The sequence below is a fragment of the Bos indicus genome, chromosome 9 (genome assembly GCF_029378745.1).
Source record: "Bos indicus isolate NIAB-ARS_2022 breed Sahiwal x Tharparkar chromosome 9, NIAB-ARS_B.indTharparkar_mat_pri_1.0, whole genome shotgun sequence".
Lineage (NCBI taxonomy): Eukaryota > Metazoa > Chordata > Mammalia > Artiodactyla > Bovidae > Bos > Bos indicus.
In genome coordinates, this window is record NC_091768.1 from 95,770,877 (window position 1) to 95,789,734 (window position 18,858).

At 44.9% G+C, this 18,858-nt stretch overlaps 1 protein-coding gene across 3 annotated transcripts in view; it reads right to left on the reverse strand.

Annotated features, from left to right (window-relative positions):
- Positions 1 to 6,147: 6,147 nt before the first annotated feature.
- Positions 6,148 to 18,858, reverse strand: part of RSPH3 (radial spoke head 3) — a 41,507-nt gene continuing 28,796 nt past the window's right edge. Inside the window, exons 9-10 of one of the 3 annotated variants that reach the window (XR_011568557.1) lie at positions 7,401 to 7,524; positions 6,148 to 6,316 (exon numbers count right to left, since the gene is read on the reverse strand). The gene's annotated coding sequence lies outside the window, so the exon portion shown is untranslated. Of the gene's footprint in view, positions 6,317 to 7,078; positions 7,525 to 18,858 lie in introns of all 3 variants that reach the window. The other 2 variants (XR_011568558.1, XM_070796465.1) reach the window with 2 other exon arrangements.

Consider the following 18,858-nt stretch of genomic DNA (forward strand, 5'->3'; position numbering starts at 1 on the left):
ATTATCAATATTTAGCCATAAACAAATTTTGCCATTTGAAACAACATGGATGGACCTAAGAATAATGCTAAGTGAAATAACTCAGATGAAGACAAATACCTTATGAGTTATATGTAGAGTCTAAAAACAAAACAAAAATAAAAACCAAGCTCATACATACAGACAAAAGGTTAGTGGTTTCTAGGTGCAGGTGGGAGGGAGGTGTTGGACAAAATGGATGAAGGGCATCAAAAGTTACAAACTTTCAGTTATGAAATAATTAATGGGGATGTAATAAACAATCTGGCCACTACAGTGAACAATATTATATTGCATAATTGAAGGTTGCAGAGTGTGCTGTGTGCTCAGTCATGTCCAACTCTTTGCAACCCCATGGACTGTAGCCCACCAGGTTCCTCTGTCCATGGAATTCTCCAGGCAAGAATACTGGAGTGGCTTGCCATTTCCTCCTCCAGGGGACCTTCCCAACCCAGGGAACAAACCCACATTTCTTGCGTCTCCTGCATTGGCAGGCAGATTCTTTACCACTCCACCACCTGAGAAGCCTGGCTGCCGAGAGAGTAGACCTTCAAAGTTATCAGTACAAGAAAAAAATTCTGTAAGTACATTTGGTAAGACATTGACTAGATTTATTGTGATGATCATTCCTCAATATATACAATTATCAAATCATGTTGTGCAGGTGAAACTAATAAAATGTCATGTGTCAGTTATACCTCAATAAAAAAAGAAATTTAACACTGATACAGTTTCGTCTAAAATCTATATTCAGATTTTCCTACTGATGTCTTTGCTTGAATCTTTTATACTTTTCCCTTATCTCAGACCCATCCGGGGTCACATCTTGCGTTTCATTGTTACATCTCTTTTAGTTTTCATTATTTTGAAATGTTGCCTCCACTTCCGTTTTCATAACATTGGCAAACTTTGACTAGTATGAGGCACTTGTACAGGTTTCTCAATTTGAGTTTGACTGTTTGATTAGCATAAGGTTACGTTTATTTGGCAGAAATACTGGAGAACTAACTGATCTTGTGTCCTCCTCAGGGCATCGCTGAGGAGGCACAAAATTTCAAAGTCACACTTTCAGTGATGTTTCTTTTGGTCACGTGGTGAGAGCAGAACTGGCTAGATTTCTCCTGTGCTCTGGTTATTTCTGAATGAGTGCCAGACATTATGCATGAAAGTTGTGGTGAAAACTGGAGATGCTGTATTGATGTTATTTTCCTACAGAGAAGATTTGCTTTTGCTTTTGGCCAACAGCTGGGCTGGGGTACATCACTGGATTCTTGTCAGAGCTGGAGAAGGCTTCCCACTTCTTTCACATCTTAGCTCTAAAGGAACCCACTGCCTTGGGAGAGCTCCGATGACTTCAAATCTACGTTTATGTTTTGTTCAGATTTTCTAATTGTCCTTGGTAGGAGTGCTGGTCCAAAAACAATCCAGTTTTGTTAAAAACGATGATCAATCTCACCTAAATTACACTGGCTGCCTGGGAAATCCAAGGTAAGTTCACCTTATGTAGTGAATGCACTTAAAAAGGTAATGGTGCATCAAACACAATGAAAAACCAGTGGACATATGAAAACTGAGCTTCTGAAACTTAAAATTTAAGTGAAATATTCTTCAGGGGAAGCAAACGCATTTTATTTGACCTTTTATATACCTTTATTAATTTATTTGACTGCCACTACCTAATTAATAAAGATACATAAATCAGGGATTTTGTCTGCACACTGGAATTGCATTTCATAAGTGTGGACTGTTCTTTTACTTTTCTCATGAAGCAGAAAACCCACAATTACTTTTTTTTTTAATCCAATGAGAGTGTTTCTTGTTCTAAGCTTTAGCAGCATTAAATTAACTGTGAGTCAGGAGAGAGAAAAAAAAATAGCCCTCGTTTTTTTGTGTGTCCTGTTAAGAGCTCAGTACCTGTACGGTATAAAATTCATAAAAGTTTAGATTTTCCTGTATAGTAAAACCATTGGATTTTCCAGGAAAACCCCCTTTAAAAATACTGTGTCATATTGTCTGACCACCCAGCGGAGAATGCGATCATGGAGGGTACGTAATCTTTTTTTTTTTTTTTTGAGTTTTCCTCCATGTATTATAGCTGATTATAGTCAATAGCATTTTGCATTAACAATTCAGAAGGACAAAATGTGATTTTCCATTAGTATTCAGAGTCCTCCGCTGACATCATTGCCCAAGAATGTGCTCTGCCACTAATGACAGGAGAAGGACAGGCAGTTGGGAGTGTTCAAACCTCGTCTAAAGAATGGACTGAAAACCTCATTTATATTTCTGCACTTCACTTTTGGTTTCAGTTACTAATACAAGAGCAGCAACCTTCTTTACCAAAAGTCTATTGACTATTTTTATTCCGTACCAGAAACAGCAAGAACTCAAACTTTTTTCTTTAATGGTACATTTATAAAATTTCTGTAAAACAAAGTCAAGGATTAGACTGTCTTATTGGTAGGTCAGTAAAATTGATTCTATTATTTTTTAAATCTGGAGAGGCTCAAGTATTTATCAGAGCTTTATTGCATCATTTCAGAACCCTTGGTCCCAAGGATTCAATGCTGGCAGCAGTAAGGCTCAGTTATCTGTGTTCCTTAAGCTGCCACGCCCCGGGACCCTTTGTCTAACATCCTAGGTCCTTAGTCTATGATCTCTGTGATGAAGCGAGTAACTTACGCTAGTTCTTTTGTTAACCTTGCTCTGTACACAAAATTGAATTCAACTGAATAATCCATCTGAGGCTTCCTTCTCAGAATCTCCGAGGCTCTGCTAATGGGTTCAGGGTTGAACAGCTTATGGCGTCAGCCTAGCTGCTCTGCTTCCGGGCACTGTTGGGTCCTCCGGAGGCAGTCTCTGGGGTCTGAAACAGCTAATGTGTCGGTCTTAGCACCCTGTTCCCAGGGAGTGTTTGGTGCAGTCTTAAGTGACCATCAGAACATTTTAGCAGGCAGTTTATAGCATCTCTTAACACTGGTTCTTGAGTCAGTGAACCCACTGAAACTGATGAAAGAACATGGGTGAAATACGATGTCTCCTCTCACTAAGCTCCAGGGAGTATCGGGTTGTGGGTAATGCCATCAACACCCACAATATTTCTGAACACCATAAAGAATGCTTTCCTACACCTGCTTATCTCCTAAACAGCACAGTGCCTCAAAGAACTAACCTCCTCTCCCTTTCTAAGTGCCATTAGTTTCAGCTATTTAAAGTGTAGTTTGGATTTTACAAAGAGTCTTTCCATTTGTTTGACCCCAGATGGACAATACTGCCAAATTAAAACTCTTTCCACTGTTACTTCATTTCTCTGGGCTAGACATTGGCTAAATCCCTGTCTGGACCCTGCTTCTGGTGTTGCTGGGCACGCTGGCATACTCTCTTCTGCAGGAAAACAAAACTGAAGTAGTCCAAGCTCGGGAACGGAAGGGAGGGACCCTGTCTGTCTTGTTCATCCTTGTACCTCACAAACCCAGGAGGGTGATAAATGTCTGCTGAAGGAATGAATGAATGAATGAGGAAGAGATATTAGTGTTCTCTGACAAATCCTAACATATCCTAGAGGTTTTTTTTTTTTAATTTTATTTTATTTTTAAACTTTACAATATTGTATTAGTTTTGCCAAATATCGAAATGAATCCGCCACAGGTATACCCGCATTCCCCATCCTGAACCCTCCTCCCTCCTCCCCCCACCACCCTCCCTCTGGGTCGTCCCAGTGCACCAGCCCCAAGCATCCAGTATCGTGCATCGAACCTGGACTGGCGACTCGTTTCATACATGATATTATACATGTTTCAATGCTATTCTCCCAAATCTCCCCACCCTCTCCCTCTCCCACAGTGTCCATAAGACTGATCTATACATCAGTGTCTCTTTTGCTGTCTCGTACACAGGGTTATTGTTACCATCTTTCTAAATTCCATATATATGTGTTAGTATACTGTATTGGTGTTTTTCTTTCTGGCTTACTTCACTCTGTATAATAGGTTCCAGTTTTATCCATCTCATTATTCTAGAGGTTTTTATTGACTCATATTCTCCCCTTTGCTCACCCAGGCAGTAACTTAAAATGTAAACTCAGTTTTGCGTCATTTGGAAGCTCTTGGAGTGTAGGGACTCTATTAAAAAAATTTTTTTTCCCCCTGTTCTTTGGTTGCATGAAGCATGTGGGATCCTAGTTCCTCAACCTGAGACCAAACCCTTGCCCCTTGCGGTAGAAGCATGGTGTCCCAATCACGGGTCAGCCAGGGAAGTCCCAAGATTCTATTTTTAAAAGTACTGTATGGGCTTCCCTCGTTGCTCAGTTGGTAAAGAATGCGCCTGCAATGCAGGAGACCCCAGTTTGATCCCTGGGTTGGGAAGATCCGCTGGAGAAGGGATAGGCTACCCACTCCAGTATGCTTGGGCTTCCCTTGTGGCTCAGCTGGTAAAGAATCTGCCTGCAATGTGGGAGACCTGGATTTGACCCCTGGGTTTGGAAGATCCCCTGGAGAAGGGAAGGGTACCCACTCCAGTACTCTGGCCTGGAGAATTCCATGGACTGTATAGTCCATGGGGTCCCAAAGAGTTGGACTCGACTCTCGACTCTTTCACTTCACTTCACATGCTGCATGGAGTATGTCCCGGGGCTTATGGATCAGCTTTAAGAGAACATTTTAAGAGGTTTTCAGTCAATAAGTTACAAGTCAGGATTTTGAGACCACACTGCGCTTATTGTGAAGATTTCCCATCCTGCGAGGTTTATCACAGTTTACGGTATATTATCAACCTAAACCATAAGCCACCGTTAATTAAATTACATTGTCAACCAAAGCCAGTTACAGGACATGAAAGCACTGTAAGAATTATGTGTGTGTGTGTGTGTGTGTGTGTGTGTGTAATCACATCAAGTAACTGATCAGTTAAAACAGATAACTCCAATTTAAACTTGAAACGTTACTACTTCATTGATTTTTATTATGTAATGCTATTTTAATATTGTAGTATTCACTCTGGCCAATAGTCCCTGAAAATAAACCCCTATGTTCTTTAAACCTAAATACCAGATACCTAGATACTGCCTAAATTTCTGAGTAAAAGGCAATAGATGGTTTTTACATAATTTTATAAGTTGCTTTTGCCACTCACGAAAGTAAGCAGGATACAATTTGGTTATGGTCATTTAATTATAAGACAGACATATTTCTGGCATTTTCCCCCAGTGGGCCCGGACTCTCACCCACGCTTCTAACCGAACACTCTGTACCAGGTGGCTAAGGAGGGCGGCTGGGGTCAGTGAAACCGTATCCCCTCAGCACTGTGTTTATGGCCCACACCCCTCGCCCCCCTCAGCCTCTGTTCCTTGGGGGCTGAGAGGCTGGCCAGCATGGTGAGGGTCCAGCCATGCCGTAATTCACTGGCTCCAACTCTACTTTTTCTGGAACACTGGGAAGTACATTCTGGGTCAAACGAGACTAAAGAAACCACCGCTGAGGCAAGAGCCCAGGGAAGAAACAATGCTGAGAGGTTTTCAACTTTTCAGCAGGGCATGTGGCTGTACATCCCACTAACTTTCGGGAGCTTTAAAAAAAACGATACCCAGGCCCCGCCCAGACCAGCTGAATCACAATGTACATTCACTGAAGAAAGTGCAGTTTGAAAACGTGCTTTGAGGTGTATCTCAGAATGATCATAGTGGAATGATCATAGCGTTGCTGATAGAGGCGGGGGTTGGGGGGGGCGGTGGCGGGGGGGACAGAATTTTATTTGTTTCCAGGAGATTCGGAGTTAGGGTAGCCACTTTCTCTGATTGCTCACCATTGTGTTCGTCATCACAAAGAAAGAGCCTGATACACAGTAGGGACTGGATAAATATTTGCTGAATAAATAAATGACACAGTAGAAAGATTAACTCTGTTTTCTCCCCGTGGTACAGCCGTGCACTCTCAATTCTTCCCTCAAATGTGCAGCTGAATCCTCTCTGATCATTCTACAAATAAGCTGTCATCTGTCTGACAGGCCATACTTATGCCTTTTCTTATTGAATGCTATCTTTTTACGTTGGCTTTTTGTTTACAAGGGAAAGGAGTAGATAGTGGTTTCTGTTTTTTTTCTGACTCACTAGAGAAAACAACAGTGTCAAGAAAAGGTTTTATGAATAATTTATATTGAAGAAATGAACCAACCACAAAATAGAAATGTTCATATTTTCATTTATCCCTTCTTCCTCCATCCAAAAAATGAAAACAGATGATTCAAAATGTTGTGGCCAAAATCTTCTTGATGCAAAGGATGAAGAGTGATCTTGGATAAAGATCTGTGAAATTACATACACATATTATATACAAACACATAAAAATCACACTTAATATAAGACAGTTCTCTCATTGAAAAAACCCAGAACCCTCATCCAACAATATGATTTTCCATGGGGCCCATTTTTCAGAAGGAAGCATGACCCAACTGACAGAGTCCAGAGGAGACTGTTAGCTGACACGGCCCCCAATAGAAAAAAATGCATGATGCTTTAAGAATTTACATGAACGTTATATTAAAGGAATGACCAACACTTTATACGTGAATAATGCTGAAGCATCTGTAACACTGTGATCTCTAGATCTACTGAAATTATCTTATAATTTATGTAGCTATACCACCTAAACATATTTTACTTACTTGGACTTTGTTAGGAATCATTTTAGCATGCATACTACACAAGAAAGGAAGAGTATTAGAAAAGAACAGACTTGTGTATTTATGAGTCCTCTGTACAGTCTGTTCTTAAGGTGCCTTAGACAGCTTTTGTTTGCCATTAAACTTTAAAAAAATTTCCTAAATTGAAGAAGTAAGATTTTTAAAAAATTGACTAGAAGTAAGATGAGTCATTTCATTTCAGGGATATTTTGTTGTCCGTAGTAACTGAAGAAGGGGAGCCTGAACTTTAAAAAAAAAAATTAAACAATAACTTTTCATTAGAATTGGGGGCATGTTTGTTTACCAATATCTCTAGGGAAAAAAACCCCATGCATAGCAACTTATTGGACATGCCAAGAAAAAAGAAAACAAGCAGCACACGCACACATTAACCACGCTGCCCCCTCCGGACTTCTCGGAAGACGCTGTTCCAGTGTCGCGCCAACTGCTACTCCATTGTCTTCGTTTACGTGGGCGAGCTCTGTCATTAAGTAAATCCCATGTGCAATGTGAAGACAGTCACTTTTTTAAAGTGATGCAAACTTTTTGAGCTTCTATATGGTTTAAATATGGCCAGAAAAGTAGCACTGGATGAAAATGCAGCTGCTAATACACCTTTTTTTTAAAAAGCAACAGCAAGTCTCTCTGGAAAGTCAGCAGGTAAACTGAGTTTCTAGAGGTGGCTTCCTATTCGCTAGTGCACTTACACGGTTAACTGTGGAGCTGGAACTGCCCGGCCTAGCGGAGGCGGTGTGGGGAGGGGCCTCTGGAGCCAGCCGGCTGGGTGTGAGTCTGGGCCAAATCCCTCAGCGTCAGTGGTCTTACTTCCCCCTGGATCAAGGGAACAATGACAGGACTCACTGGGTCTGGGGCGCCTGGGGGCTGCAGCTCCATGCTCAGCGTGGCTCTGAGTCTTACCCACCAGCTCTTAGTCTCCATGCTGACAAAGCCTCACATGCTCTTGGCTGTCTTTTTCTTGGAGCACTTGGGACCCTTAAATGTCTGTTACAAATGTCTATGACTGCAGCAGCCAGGAGTGGGCTGTGAAGAAAGCTGAGCGCCGAAGAATTGATGCTTTTGAACTGTGGTGTTGGAGAAGACTCTTGAGAGTCCCCTGGACTCCAAGGAGATCCAACCGGTCCATCCTAAAGGAGATCAGTCCTGAATATTCATTGGAAGGACTGATGCTGAAGCGGAAACTCCAATACTTTGGCCACCTCATGCAAAGAGCTGACTCATTGGAAAAGACTCTGATGCTGGGAGGGATTGGGGGCAGGAGGAGAAGGGGACGACAGAGGATGAGATGGCTGGATGGCATCACTGACTCAATGGATGTGAGTCTGAGTGAACTCCAGGAGTTGGTGATGGACAGGGAGGCCTGGCGTGCTGCGATTCATGGGGTCGCAGAGTCGGACACAACTGAGTGACTGAACTGAACTGAACTGATGCTGTGGCTGGAGCCCTGTTGCACGGTTTGTCCAAGCCCTGCAAAAAAGGCTCCTTGGAGAATGTTCAGGAGGCTCCAGGGAAATGACATTTGTACTGACTTTAAAAGTGGGCACTGGCAGGAGGATCGTGATGAAAGTGGGGGAGGATTTTTGAGACAGTTCTTTTCCATCCACCACTGCCCACGAGGAGTAAATGAGATGTGACGTAAGTAAGTGAGCGTGATGCTGGCATTTCACAGTCACCAGCAATTCAGAAGAGGCTTTGATAGACCATCCAGCTGAAGCCCTTGGTGGACAGATGAAGAGAGTGAAATGAGAGACCCGGAGGGCTTTCCCCTTCCTCGGCCACCAAGCAGGGGCCAGGACAAGAGCCAGCGCTCCTGACGGGGCCTCGTACTGCTCGTTTATTCAACAGATACCTACTGAGCACCCACTCACTGCCTGCAAGGCTGTCTGGACAACTTGGGATGGTCCAGGGAGCAACCACTGACCTGGTGCTTGCTGGCGCCAGCATTTTCTACATTATAATGGGTGAAGTTCTTCCATAGTGATTGAAGGTGGAAAAAGAAAAGGCATCCTATGAATCTGACAAAATGTGAAAAATAAAATAAGTGTCATAAGTGTACAAAATTCTCCTGGAGAGGACTTGATGGTGGCCAGCATTATGCCAACAGCAGGACAGCAGGCATGGCAATTATCAGTGCACTCTAGAGCACTGGTTTGTCTTGGCTTTTAGACAGTTTACTCAGGCCATCTCTGCAGTGTGAGGAATTGTGAAAATTTACTCATCTGACTTCTCTTCCACTAACGACATTTACTGTGTGTATTTGCTTCCTATTGCTGCCGTAACAGATGACCATGTAGCAACTCCAGAACAGCACACGTTTATTATCTCAGTTCTGAGGCATTGGCAGGGCTGGTTCCTACTGGAGGCTCCACAGAAGCAAATTATTTATTTTTTTCCCAGCTTTTAGAGGCTGTCCACATTCCTTGGCTTGTGGCCGCTCATCACTACTTCTATTGTCACATCACTTCTCTGACTCTGCTCAATACTGCTAATTACTAGAGAAATGCAAATCAAAACTACAGTGAGGTACCCCCTCACACCACTCAGGATGGCCATCACTGAAAAGTCTACAAACAACAAATGCTGGGGAGATCGTGGAGAAAAGGGAGCCCTCCTATCCTATTGGTGGGAATGTCGATCGGTAGATAACAGTATGTGCTGCTGCTAAGTCGCTTCAGTTGTGTCCGACTCTGTGCGACCCCATAGACAGCAGCCCACCAGGCTCCCCCATCCCTGGGATTCTCCAAGCAAGAAAGATAACAGTATGAAGTTGTTTCAAAAAACTAAAAATAGAATTGCCATATGATCTAGCAATCCCACTCCTGGGCATATATTCAGACAAAACTATAATTTGAAAAGATATATGCGCCTCTATTTTTGTACTAATTATGATAGCCAAGACATGGAGACAACCTAGATGTCCATTGACAGATGAATGGATATAGGAGAAGTGGTACATATACACAACGGAATATTACTCAGCCACGAAAACAATGAAAGAATGCCATTTGTGGCTACATGGATAGACCTAGAAATGATCATATGAGCGCAGTAAGTCAGAGAGAAACACAAGTGTCATCTGAAATCACTCACAGGGAAATCTAAAACGTGACGCAAGTGAACCTTCTATGACACAGAAGCAGACTCACAGAACAAACTTATGGCTGCCAAAGGAGATGGGGGAGAGATAAATTAGGAGTTTGGGATTAAAATGTACACACTACTATTTATGAAACAGATAACCAACAAGGACCTACTGTCTAGAACAGGGAACTATACTCAATATCTTGCAGTTACCTATAATGGAAGAGAAGGTAATAAAAGAATATATGTACACGTGCATAACTTAATCATCTTGTTGTACACCTGAAACTAACACAACATAGTAAATCAAGTATATTTCAAAAAAATTTTTTAAAACTCCATTTCAATTTTCTGATAGATTAAAAAAAAAAACACAGGTAACTGGATATATCTCTTTGAAGATAAATATCAAGAGCTCTCTCAAAAAAGTTGATTCAGTTCAGCATTGTGCAACATGGTTTGGATTCTGTCATTACAAAAAACTTTTAAAAGAACTCTTCCTAAAGGAATCAGAATAAAAGATGTGAAGTCACTGCCTGATACCTTCTACTGATTACAGTGGCTTCCGTTACAATTCAGGCACCTGCTGAAACCCTGCCGGCAGGGCAAACCCTTGGTAAACTACCCAATTCACCAAGGCAAGCCGGCAACCTGGTTTACGTCTGCTTAGAAACGCAATCCTCTATAAATGCATGTGTTTGCATTCCCTTTGTGTTACGTTTAGAGAAAGAGAAATGATTGTGAAATGGAACAAAAGAACCTACACAGGCTGGCAGTGTCTGAGAAGTTGACCTTCATAGCAGGTAATGAATACCTTCTACTCCTACACAGTGTAAGCGGATTATTGAGCAAGCTGGTCTCGAGGCGGGGCAGGCAGAACACAAGCTCATTCTCCTTCCACTGGCTGGCTAAGCCCACTCTGTGGACTCTTGTATGAAAAGCTTCTTGGATGAAATCTTGGGCAGATTTTAGACCTTTTCTGGTCACTCTTAATATACTTAAACCTCCAGAATAATTAACAATTGGGACTTCCCAAGGGCTTCGCTGATAGCTCAGTTCTGGTTCAATTCCTGGGTCAGGAAGATCCTCTGGAGAAGGGATAGGCTCCCCACTCCAGTGTTCTTGGGCTTCCCTTGTGGCTCAGCTGGTGAAGAATCCATCTGCAATGTGGGAGACCTGGGTTTGATCCCTGGGTTGAGAAGATCCCCTGGAGAAGGGAAAGGCTACCCACTCCAGTATTCTGGCCTGGAGAATTCCATGGACTGTACAGGCCATGGGGTGGAAAAGAGTCAACATGACTGAGTGACTTTCACTTTGGTGGTCCAGCGGTTAAGATTCCGAGCTCCCAATGCAGGGGGCCTGGGTTCAAACCCTGGTCAGAGGACTAAGATCCTACACGTCACAGCTAAGTCCTGGTGCAGCAAAAACAAAAGAAAGACAAGTTTAAGAAAGTTTAATAATTGAGTCGTGCTGTTGTTCAATCGCTAAGTTGTGTCCAACTCTCATCTGGGAGGAAGCGCTTTCCCTTCTGAGACTCAGCCAGCTTCAGGTTTGGTGGTCTGCGGGCTGGGGCTGGTGTGCCAGGCTCTTCCTCTCTTTTCCCAATTTCCCCAACTTGCCGTGAATGCCTGTTTCTGACTCCTCAGCGCTGGGTCAGGGCGAGGGCGGCCCTGCCAAGGCAGGCAGCTGTGGCCTGCCATAAGGGGGCCCCTTGGACCATGAGTGTAAGACCTTGGCTCTTTCTTTCAAAGAGAGCTTTTGGGAGTTCCTCAAAGACCCCGAGAGGGAGGTGGCTGCGGTTCCTGTGACCTGCACACTGATGAAACAGTGTGTGCGCTGACCTCAGCCACCAGGAAGGCTCTGAGGGATGGCAGGGAGGTGCCACCTGCAGCGGCGGCTGGCGCTTCCGCCTGCAGGATGCTCGGCGCCCGAGGGCACTTCCGCCCGCAGGATGCTCAAGTCACCGGGCTGTTGGTCAGCAGGGCAGACGGGCACACGGGGCAGGTAGGTCCTGCCCTGAAATGTCCTGAAGGGACTCTGAACGCACCTGTCATTTCTGACAGGCCGTGTAAATCCATTCTTGCCGGGAGCCGGCATATTGCATATTGAGTGCATATTGCATATTGAGTGCAGCACTTTTCAGGATCTGGAATAGCTCAACTGGAATTCTATCACTGCCGGTAGCCAGCGTGAGGAACTCCGTCCATGACAAAGGTCATGAGGAAGGAGGCTCGGCATACGCAAAGGCGGGATCGAGCTTCAGGAGTCCCCCTGGAAATACTCGAGCATATACCCCCAAAACCAGAGTCTGCCTACTTTCTGCTTTGTGCTTTCACCTACACCTCTGACTTTACGGGGGGCTGTCCCCCACTACCTCTCTGAAAAAAGAGTTAGCTTACAGCTCCAGTTAATAATTCCTGGGTGTGACAGTGTTTAACCTACAAACTCCTTTGGAAATCCTCTAGCCTGCCTGAATAGGTTTTTCCGGCCTCATGTGATTGCTCAGAGCCTCCCAACTGTGAGAGGCAGGAGATGTTCTAAACTGTCTAAACACAGATTCTTTTGAGTAGTTAAAAGATTGATTAGAAATTGTATTGGTGAAGGGATTTTCACTTGTTGGGCCAATGTTTGCTGCTAAGTCTCCATATCCCTTACCTGCTGTGTCCCTGGCAGTGTATTGGTTAATATAATTGGTGTAAATAGTAGCTTTAATGTTTGTAACCTGGGACCCTTGAGTTAATTCTTTTTCTTGTTGTAGCCCACCACACCTTTGCTCTGTAGGAATGCAACTTTATCTAATGCTTTTGGAGGGTGGCTCCTGACCAATCACCTTTAGAGAAAAATAAGTTTTCTGAAGAAAAGGTCTTAAAATGTTAACAGGCCTCCGGGCCAGAAGATGATGCAAATCACCTAAGCTTTTGCATATGATAAGTTTGCAGGAAGAAAGCCTGGTTTGCTGCAAGACTCTACCCCTTCCCCCATTATCCTCTGTGCATAACTTAAGGTATAAAAACTACTTTGAAAAATAAAGTGCGGGCCTTGTTCACCAAAACTTGGTCTCACCATGTCGTTCTTTCTCTTACCTTCTGGCTGAATTATTCAGCCTCTTTTCTACACTGAATTTCCTCACTGAGCTATCCTTATTTCAGCCTCTTTTCTTCACTGAATTTTACTGAGCTATCCTCATTCTATTACTCTTTATATCCTTAATTAACATTTGATTAAGCAATTGTTTCCTGATCCTCGCCGACGCCGTCCCCGCTTCGAATACCCTGGATCAGCCGGGGCTGGTCCCCGGCACATTCTTTATTATTTGGTGACACTTCTTTAAAGTTTGCTACAAACTCTTCAGTTCAGTTCAGTTGCTCAGTCATGTCCAGCTCTTTGCGACCCCATGGAGGGGTAGCACGCCAGGCTTCCCTGTCCATCACCAACTCCTGAAGCTTGATGAAACTCATGTCCATCCAGTCGGTGATGTCATCCAACCATCTCATCTGCTGTCATTCCCTTCTCCTCCCACCTTCAGTCTTTCCCAGCATCAGGGACTTTTCCAGTGAGTCAGTTCTTCCCATCAGGTGGCCAGAGTATTGGAGCTTCAGCTTCAGCATCAGTCCTTCCAATGAATTATATTCAGGGTTGATTTCCTTTAGGATGGACTGGTTTGATCTCCTTGCAGTCCAAGGGACTCTCAAGAGTCCTCTCCAACACCACAGTTCAAAAGCACCACAGTTCAAAAGCACCACAGTTCATAAGTGCTTCAAAGGCAATTAATTCCAACTCTGGGGATCACATGTCAAACTCCTACGTGGTTCCCTGGGAGTGTCTTTACTGCCTAGACACTGCACAGCGCACCTGTCGCCCCCACAGGAGCCTCCCTCTGAGGTACTTGGCTCCCTGCAACCTTGAAGGGCGGTGGCAGCCCCTCTGAGCCCTGCACTGGGTGCCTCTCCTCTCCAGGCACCTCCTGCCTCCTCCTCAGCGGCCTCAGCTGAACCCCTGAGAAAGGACCCTGTTCTCCATTCTGCGGGGTGATTGTATTAGAGAGAACACAGATACCCAACCACATGGATGATTCAGTTTACCTTTAAAGCACGGAACCCCTTAGTTTTATCCAACAAGGTAACTAACAAAAATGAGGTGCTTAATTAACTTAACCGCCAAAATTATTTCTGAAATGAGTTTTTGAGGTGATGTTAGTAACAGCAACTGAAATAGTACATCTTAATGATTCATCTTATTTTAAAAAGGGATCAGATATTAGAAATTTAGGGGGGGAAAACCAGAGTCATGGGAGGCATGAAAACTAGGTTGATAAAAAAATATCACTAGTTGGGAGTAAAAAAAGAAAAATCACTAGCTATATGGAAAAGCGAACACGGCACGGGTTATTCGGGCAAGCACTGTTTATACACTACAAGCGTGATGGCCGTGTGGAGGTGAACTAACTACTGGCAAACCAGGGGGATCAGAAAAACACAGAAAACAATGAAACAAACTGAGCTTGATGTAATAGCTTTGTTCAAGTTTAAGCCAGACGAATGCTGACTCGGTTTTGTCCATGCGGTGGACACTGGTTGATGCCCACAAGGTGGACAACGAAAATTCAAACACAAAGCACATCTTGGTCCTCGGGCAGCTCAGTCTGGTGGTTGAAACTGGCCGATGAACAGTGGTCATGCTGTGTACCTGGGGCTAGGTCTGGGGTAGGACTACCACCAGCAATGGACCTCAGTTCTTGGGGCTGAGCAGGCCAGGCTCCATCTGCCAGGAAGACAGCGGTGCCACGGGGGTGCTGGAGAGCAATGCTGCTGACCGTGGTGAGTCTGTCCTCACGGCATCGCTATGATTGCCGCCAGGGAAAGCGGCCACTGACCAACTGACCCCCAGGAGCACACGTGGCATCGTCCAGACCGTCATTCTTCAGCCCCAGGGTGAGTGAGCTATCTTCCTGGGATGCTGGAGTAGGTCGGTGGGAGCTCGGAGACACCACAGTTTCTCAGGTGGCTTCATTCTTGACTGGGGGTAACTGAACCGACAATGATACCGGTCTGTCAGCTGTGTTTGGTCAAAGAGCCAGTGAGATTTCCCAAGGCACAGAGATTCAGCAGACTGGCTGCCTCCTTGGCCGGGGGGCTCTAGATAAGAGGACCGTGCCTGACTTTCTGCTGGCTTGCCAGTGCATCGTGTTGTATGTGGTTCAACACAGATGGTGAGTTAGAAGCGTCAGTCTCTCATATACAAGGATGAGAAGGATGGCTGTTTACAGTGATAGGCCTGGCTACATCAATTTGTGGGCTTGTGCAAAATAAAAATGTGGGGTCCTTGTTCAAAAATTATTAAAAATGTCAAGATAGTGACAACAGAACATTAAATCAAGCTTGAGCCCCATAAAAGCTGTGGGACACAGGGCCACATCCGTGATGTTGGCTCTGATCTTGTGACCTCTTCTCTTCCCTGGATCGGACCTGATGGCCGCTAGTCTGTTCTGCATTGCCTTTTCAGAGTCCGTCAAGGCCTGGCCTCTTGGTCCTCATGGGTGAAAAGTGAAGTGAAAGTGAAGGTCTCTCAGTCGTGTCTGACTCTTTGAGACCCCATGGACTATACAGTTCATGGAATTTTCTAGGCCAGAATACTAGAGTGGGTAGCCTTTCCCTTCTCCGGGGGGATCTTCCTGACTCAGGGATTGAACCCAGGTCTCCCACGTTGCAGGCAGATTCTTTACCAGCTGAGCCACAAGGGAAGCCCAAGAATACTGGAGTGGGTAGCTTATCCCTTCTCCAGCGGATCTTCCCAACCCAGGGATTGAACCGGGGTCTCCTGCATTGCAGACGGATTCTTTACCAACTGAGCTATGAGGGAAGCCCCCATGGGTGAAAGGGTATGAGATACTGATGGAACAGGGCTTCCCAGGTGGCTTAGCAGTAAAGAATCTTCTGCCAATGCAGGAAATGTGGGTCCGATCCTTGGGTTGGGAGGATCCCTTGAAGCAGGAAATGACAACCTACTCCAGTATTCTTGCCTGGAAAAATCCCATGGACAGGGGAGCCTAGCGGGCTACAGTCCATGGAGTTGCAAAGAGTCAGACATGACTGAGCACGCACGCACTGCTTCCTTACTGCCTACTGATGGAACAAGGAATGGGACAGCCTATGGATGAAGGAAGGTGGACCGTGAAGTAGGGGTCTACTGTCCAGGTCTCTTCCTCGGCAGCACTGGCCTTTCAGAGCTGGAGCTGCCTTTCCATGGAACAGGACCACTGCGGTGTTCCATCTGCTGTAAGGAAATGGATCATCGCCAAGTGCTTAAGGCTGTGTAGTCAGGCCTGATGGAATGCTGAGTGGCAGATCACAGCTGGAAATCATGGGTCCCCCATGTTACTCAGCTGCCATTACCACGCCTGGTTCCTAGACCCTGACCGTGCTAGAAGAGGGCTTGGGACTCACCCTGTTGTGCAGCTGATCATTGGGGCTGAGGGTTCTCTCCTGGAGTCAAATTCTAGCTCTGCTCAGCCCCAGTCAGCGCTGCCCCCTGCCCCCCACAACCTCACTATGATGGAGAATGGGGAAGTGGCTCGTCCCTGCTCCTGTTTCTAAGGTTTCCTCCCATGAGTACTATTCAGGCCTGGTACGTGCGCTATCACTGGCATCCCAAGGAAGGCCGAGTGGGAACACTTAAGCTGAGAACTGAAGGATGAGAAGTTTGCTAAACGGGCAAATGGTGTGTCTGTGTGTATGTCCGTGTGTGTGTCTGTGTGTGTGTGGTGCAGTTGTTGGAGGAGGTTCATAGGCAAGATGAACAACAGGTGCAAAAGCAGAGAAGCCAACCAGAGGAAATAAAAATCAGGAAACCGTTAGTAATTTGGTTTGGTGAGAACAAAGGGTACGTGTACGAGAGTCACAGGAAACGTGCTTGGAGAGTCAGGGGCCAGATCACAGACAGCTTAAGGAGTCTGGACTTTATACTTTGTACACAGTGGTAAGACAATGAAGGATTTTCAGGAAGAAAGTGATACAATCAGATCTAAAGTTCTGATGGACTGCCAGAGTAAACGTGAGAGGACGGTAAGACTGGAGGCAGGTGGCTGCAATGGTCTAGAAGACAACAGAAGAGGGAACCTTGCTGAATCGAAGGACTCCACGTACGATTAAGCCAAGGAGACCCTGAAGCCACAGGATCACGGGGCCACAAGACAGGAACAGCCTGGATATTTATTTTGTTTTGCTAGGGAGCTTCTCAGGAGAGTCACCATCCCAGGAATATCTGAACTGGGTTTTACATGAGAGTAACATAAAATTTTGTTGTGCTTAAGCCATCGAGATTTTTGCATTTCTTTACAAGTATTTTTTCAGCTTTAAGCCCATATTGACACACGGAAGTCAGGAAATCAATGGTGGGTAGCACTATTAATTCAATATAGTGAAGACAGAAAGGAAACAGTTCAGAAAATGATGATGGATTTGTTTAACGATGTCTTGAATTTGAGACGCCAGTGTGATGGCAAAATGAAACTTGAAACAACTCTCCAAGGGTTTCTGCCCATCTTGACAGCAAGGCATGAACTGCCCTTTGTCTCATAATTTCTTTTCAGGGATGTTTGTACAGCAAACAATCTTTGAAGAAAACCTGAATAATCTCTGAAGAAAAAGACAGTGTCTCCCTCTGGAGCCAAGAGCAGGCACGCTTGCTGCCCACTACGAAAGACTGGAGCTCTCTGAGCTCAGGGTTCCTCTCTCCTAAGGCCACTCACCGCATGGGCAAGTTCCGTCCGGTCTTCTTCACTTTGCCTTGAGGCAACGAGGGCTCCAGAACCAGCACAAAAATGCTGATATTCCGGGTACTGCTACCACTGTGAGTTACACATAACCCCATGTCTCTGACTCAGGAGTCTTACGTCAAAATTTACCAGCACTCATGAATCTCTGGAGGCTAACTCGATAACTTGGAAGTAGATAAAATCTGAGGCTCTTCATAGTTCTGGACAGAGAGGTCCAGAGATGGTTAGAGATAACAGATTTAGAGCCCAGGGCTGAGTCTCACCAGAGTGTGGGGGCGTTGAGTAGTGGGCAATGATGAGATTACCTAGGATTGGCGGTGTTGGGCGGGGTGCAGTTTCTGAGCCCTAAGTGAGAGACAAGAAAGATGAGAAAGAAGAGAACCTGACTACTAATGGAGAACACTGACAACAGAGAAAGGAAGGAAGAAGGGCACACGGAGCAGACCAAGACACAGACAGCTTCGGAGAAACAGCTTCGGCTTCACCCAGGAGGGCTGAGGAATGTTAATTACTGCGAAAGTCAGTGAGATAAGCAGGTCTGGATCTGAAACTTGAGAAGTCACTGGAGACTTTCGAATGACCAGCTTCAGGGGAGTGATGAAGACAAAATCCAGACTACCAAGCAAGGGTTTGAAAACAGTAGGAGGTTTAAGAATGGAAGGACAACGCAGTCCATGTTTCAAGAAGCAGGTGTGAAGGGGACTTCTCTGGTGGCTCAGGGTTGTAAAGAATCTGACTGCCAACGTAGGAAACACGGGTTCGATCCCTGATTTGGGAAGACCCCATATGCTGAGGAGTGACTTTAAGTCTGTGCGCCACAACTACTGAGCCTGTGCTCTGGAGCCTGGGGGCTGAAACTACCGAAGCCCATGTGCCCTAGAGCCTGTGTTCCCTGAGAAAAGCGACAGCGACGAGAAGCCTGAGCACCGCAACTAGAGAGCAGCCCCCACTCACTGCAGCTGGAGAAAAGCCTCTGCAGCAATGAAGACCCACCACGGCCAAACATAAATACATAAAATTATTATTTAAAATAAAGTCATGCCCACTGCCTAGACAGCCACATCCCATTAAAAAAAAGAGATGTGTAAAGGAGAGAGGATTATACTAGTGAGGTGTCTAAGGTTTTAAAAAATGCCTCTGATATGATTTTATACATACCTATAATACACACACACACACGACTATACCTTAATCCTGGTAAATCTAAGCTTTTCCATCCTTTTAAACTGTACAAATCAGTGCAACAATGACCACTACTTAAATTTTAGAACATTTTCCTTACTTAATACCCA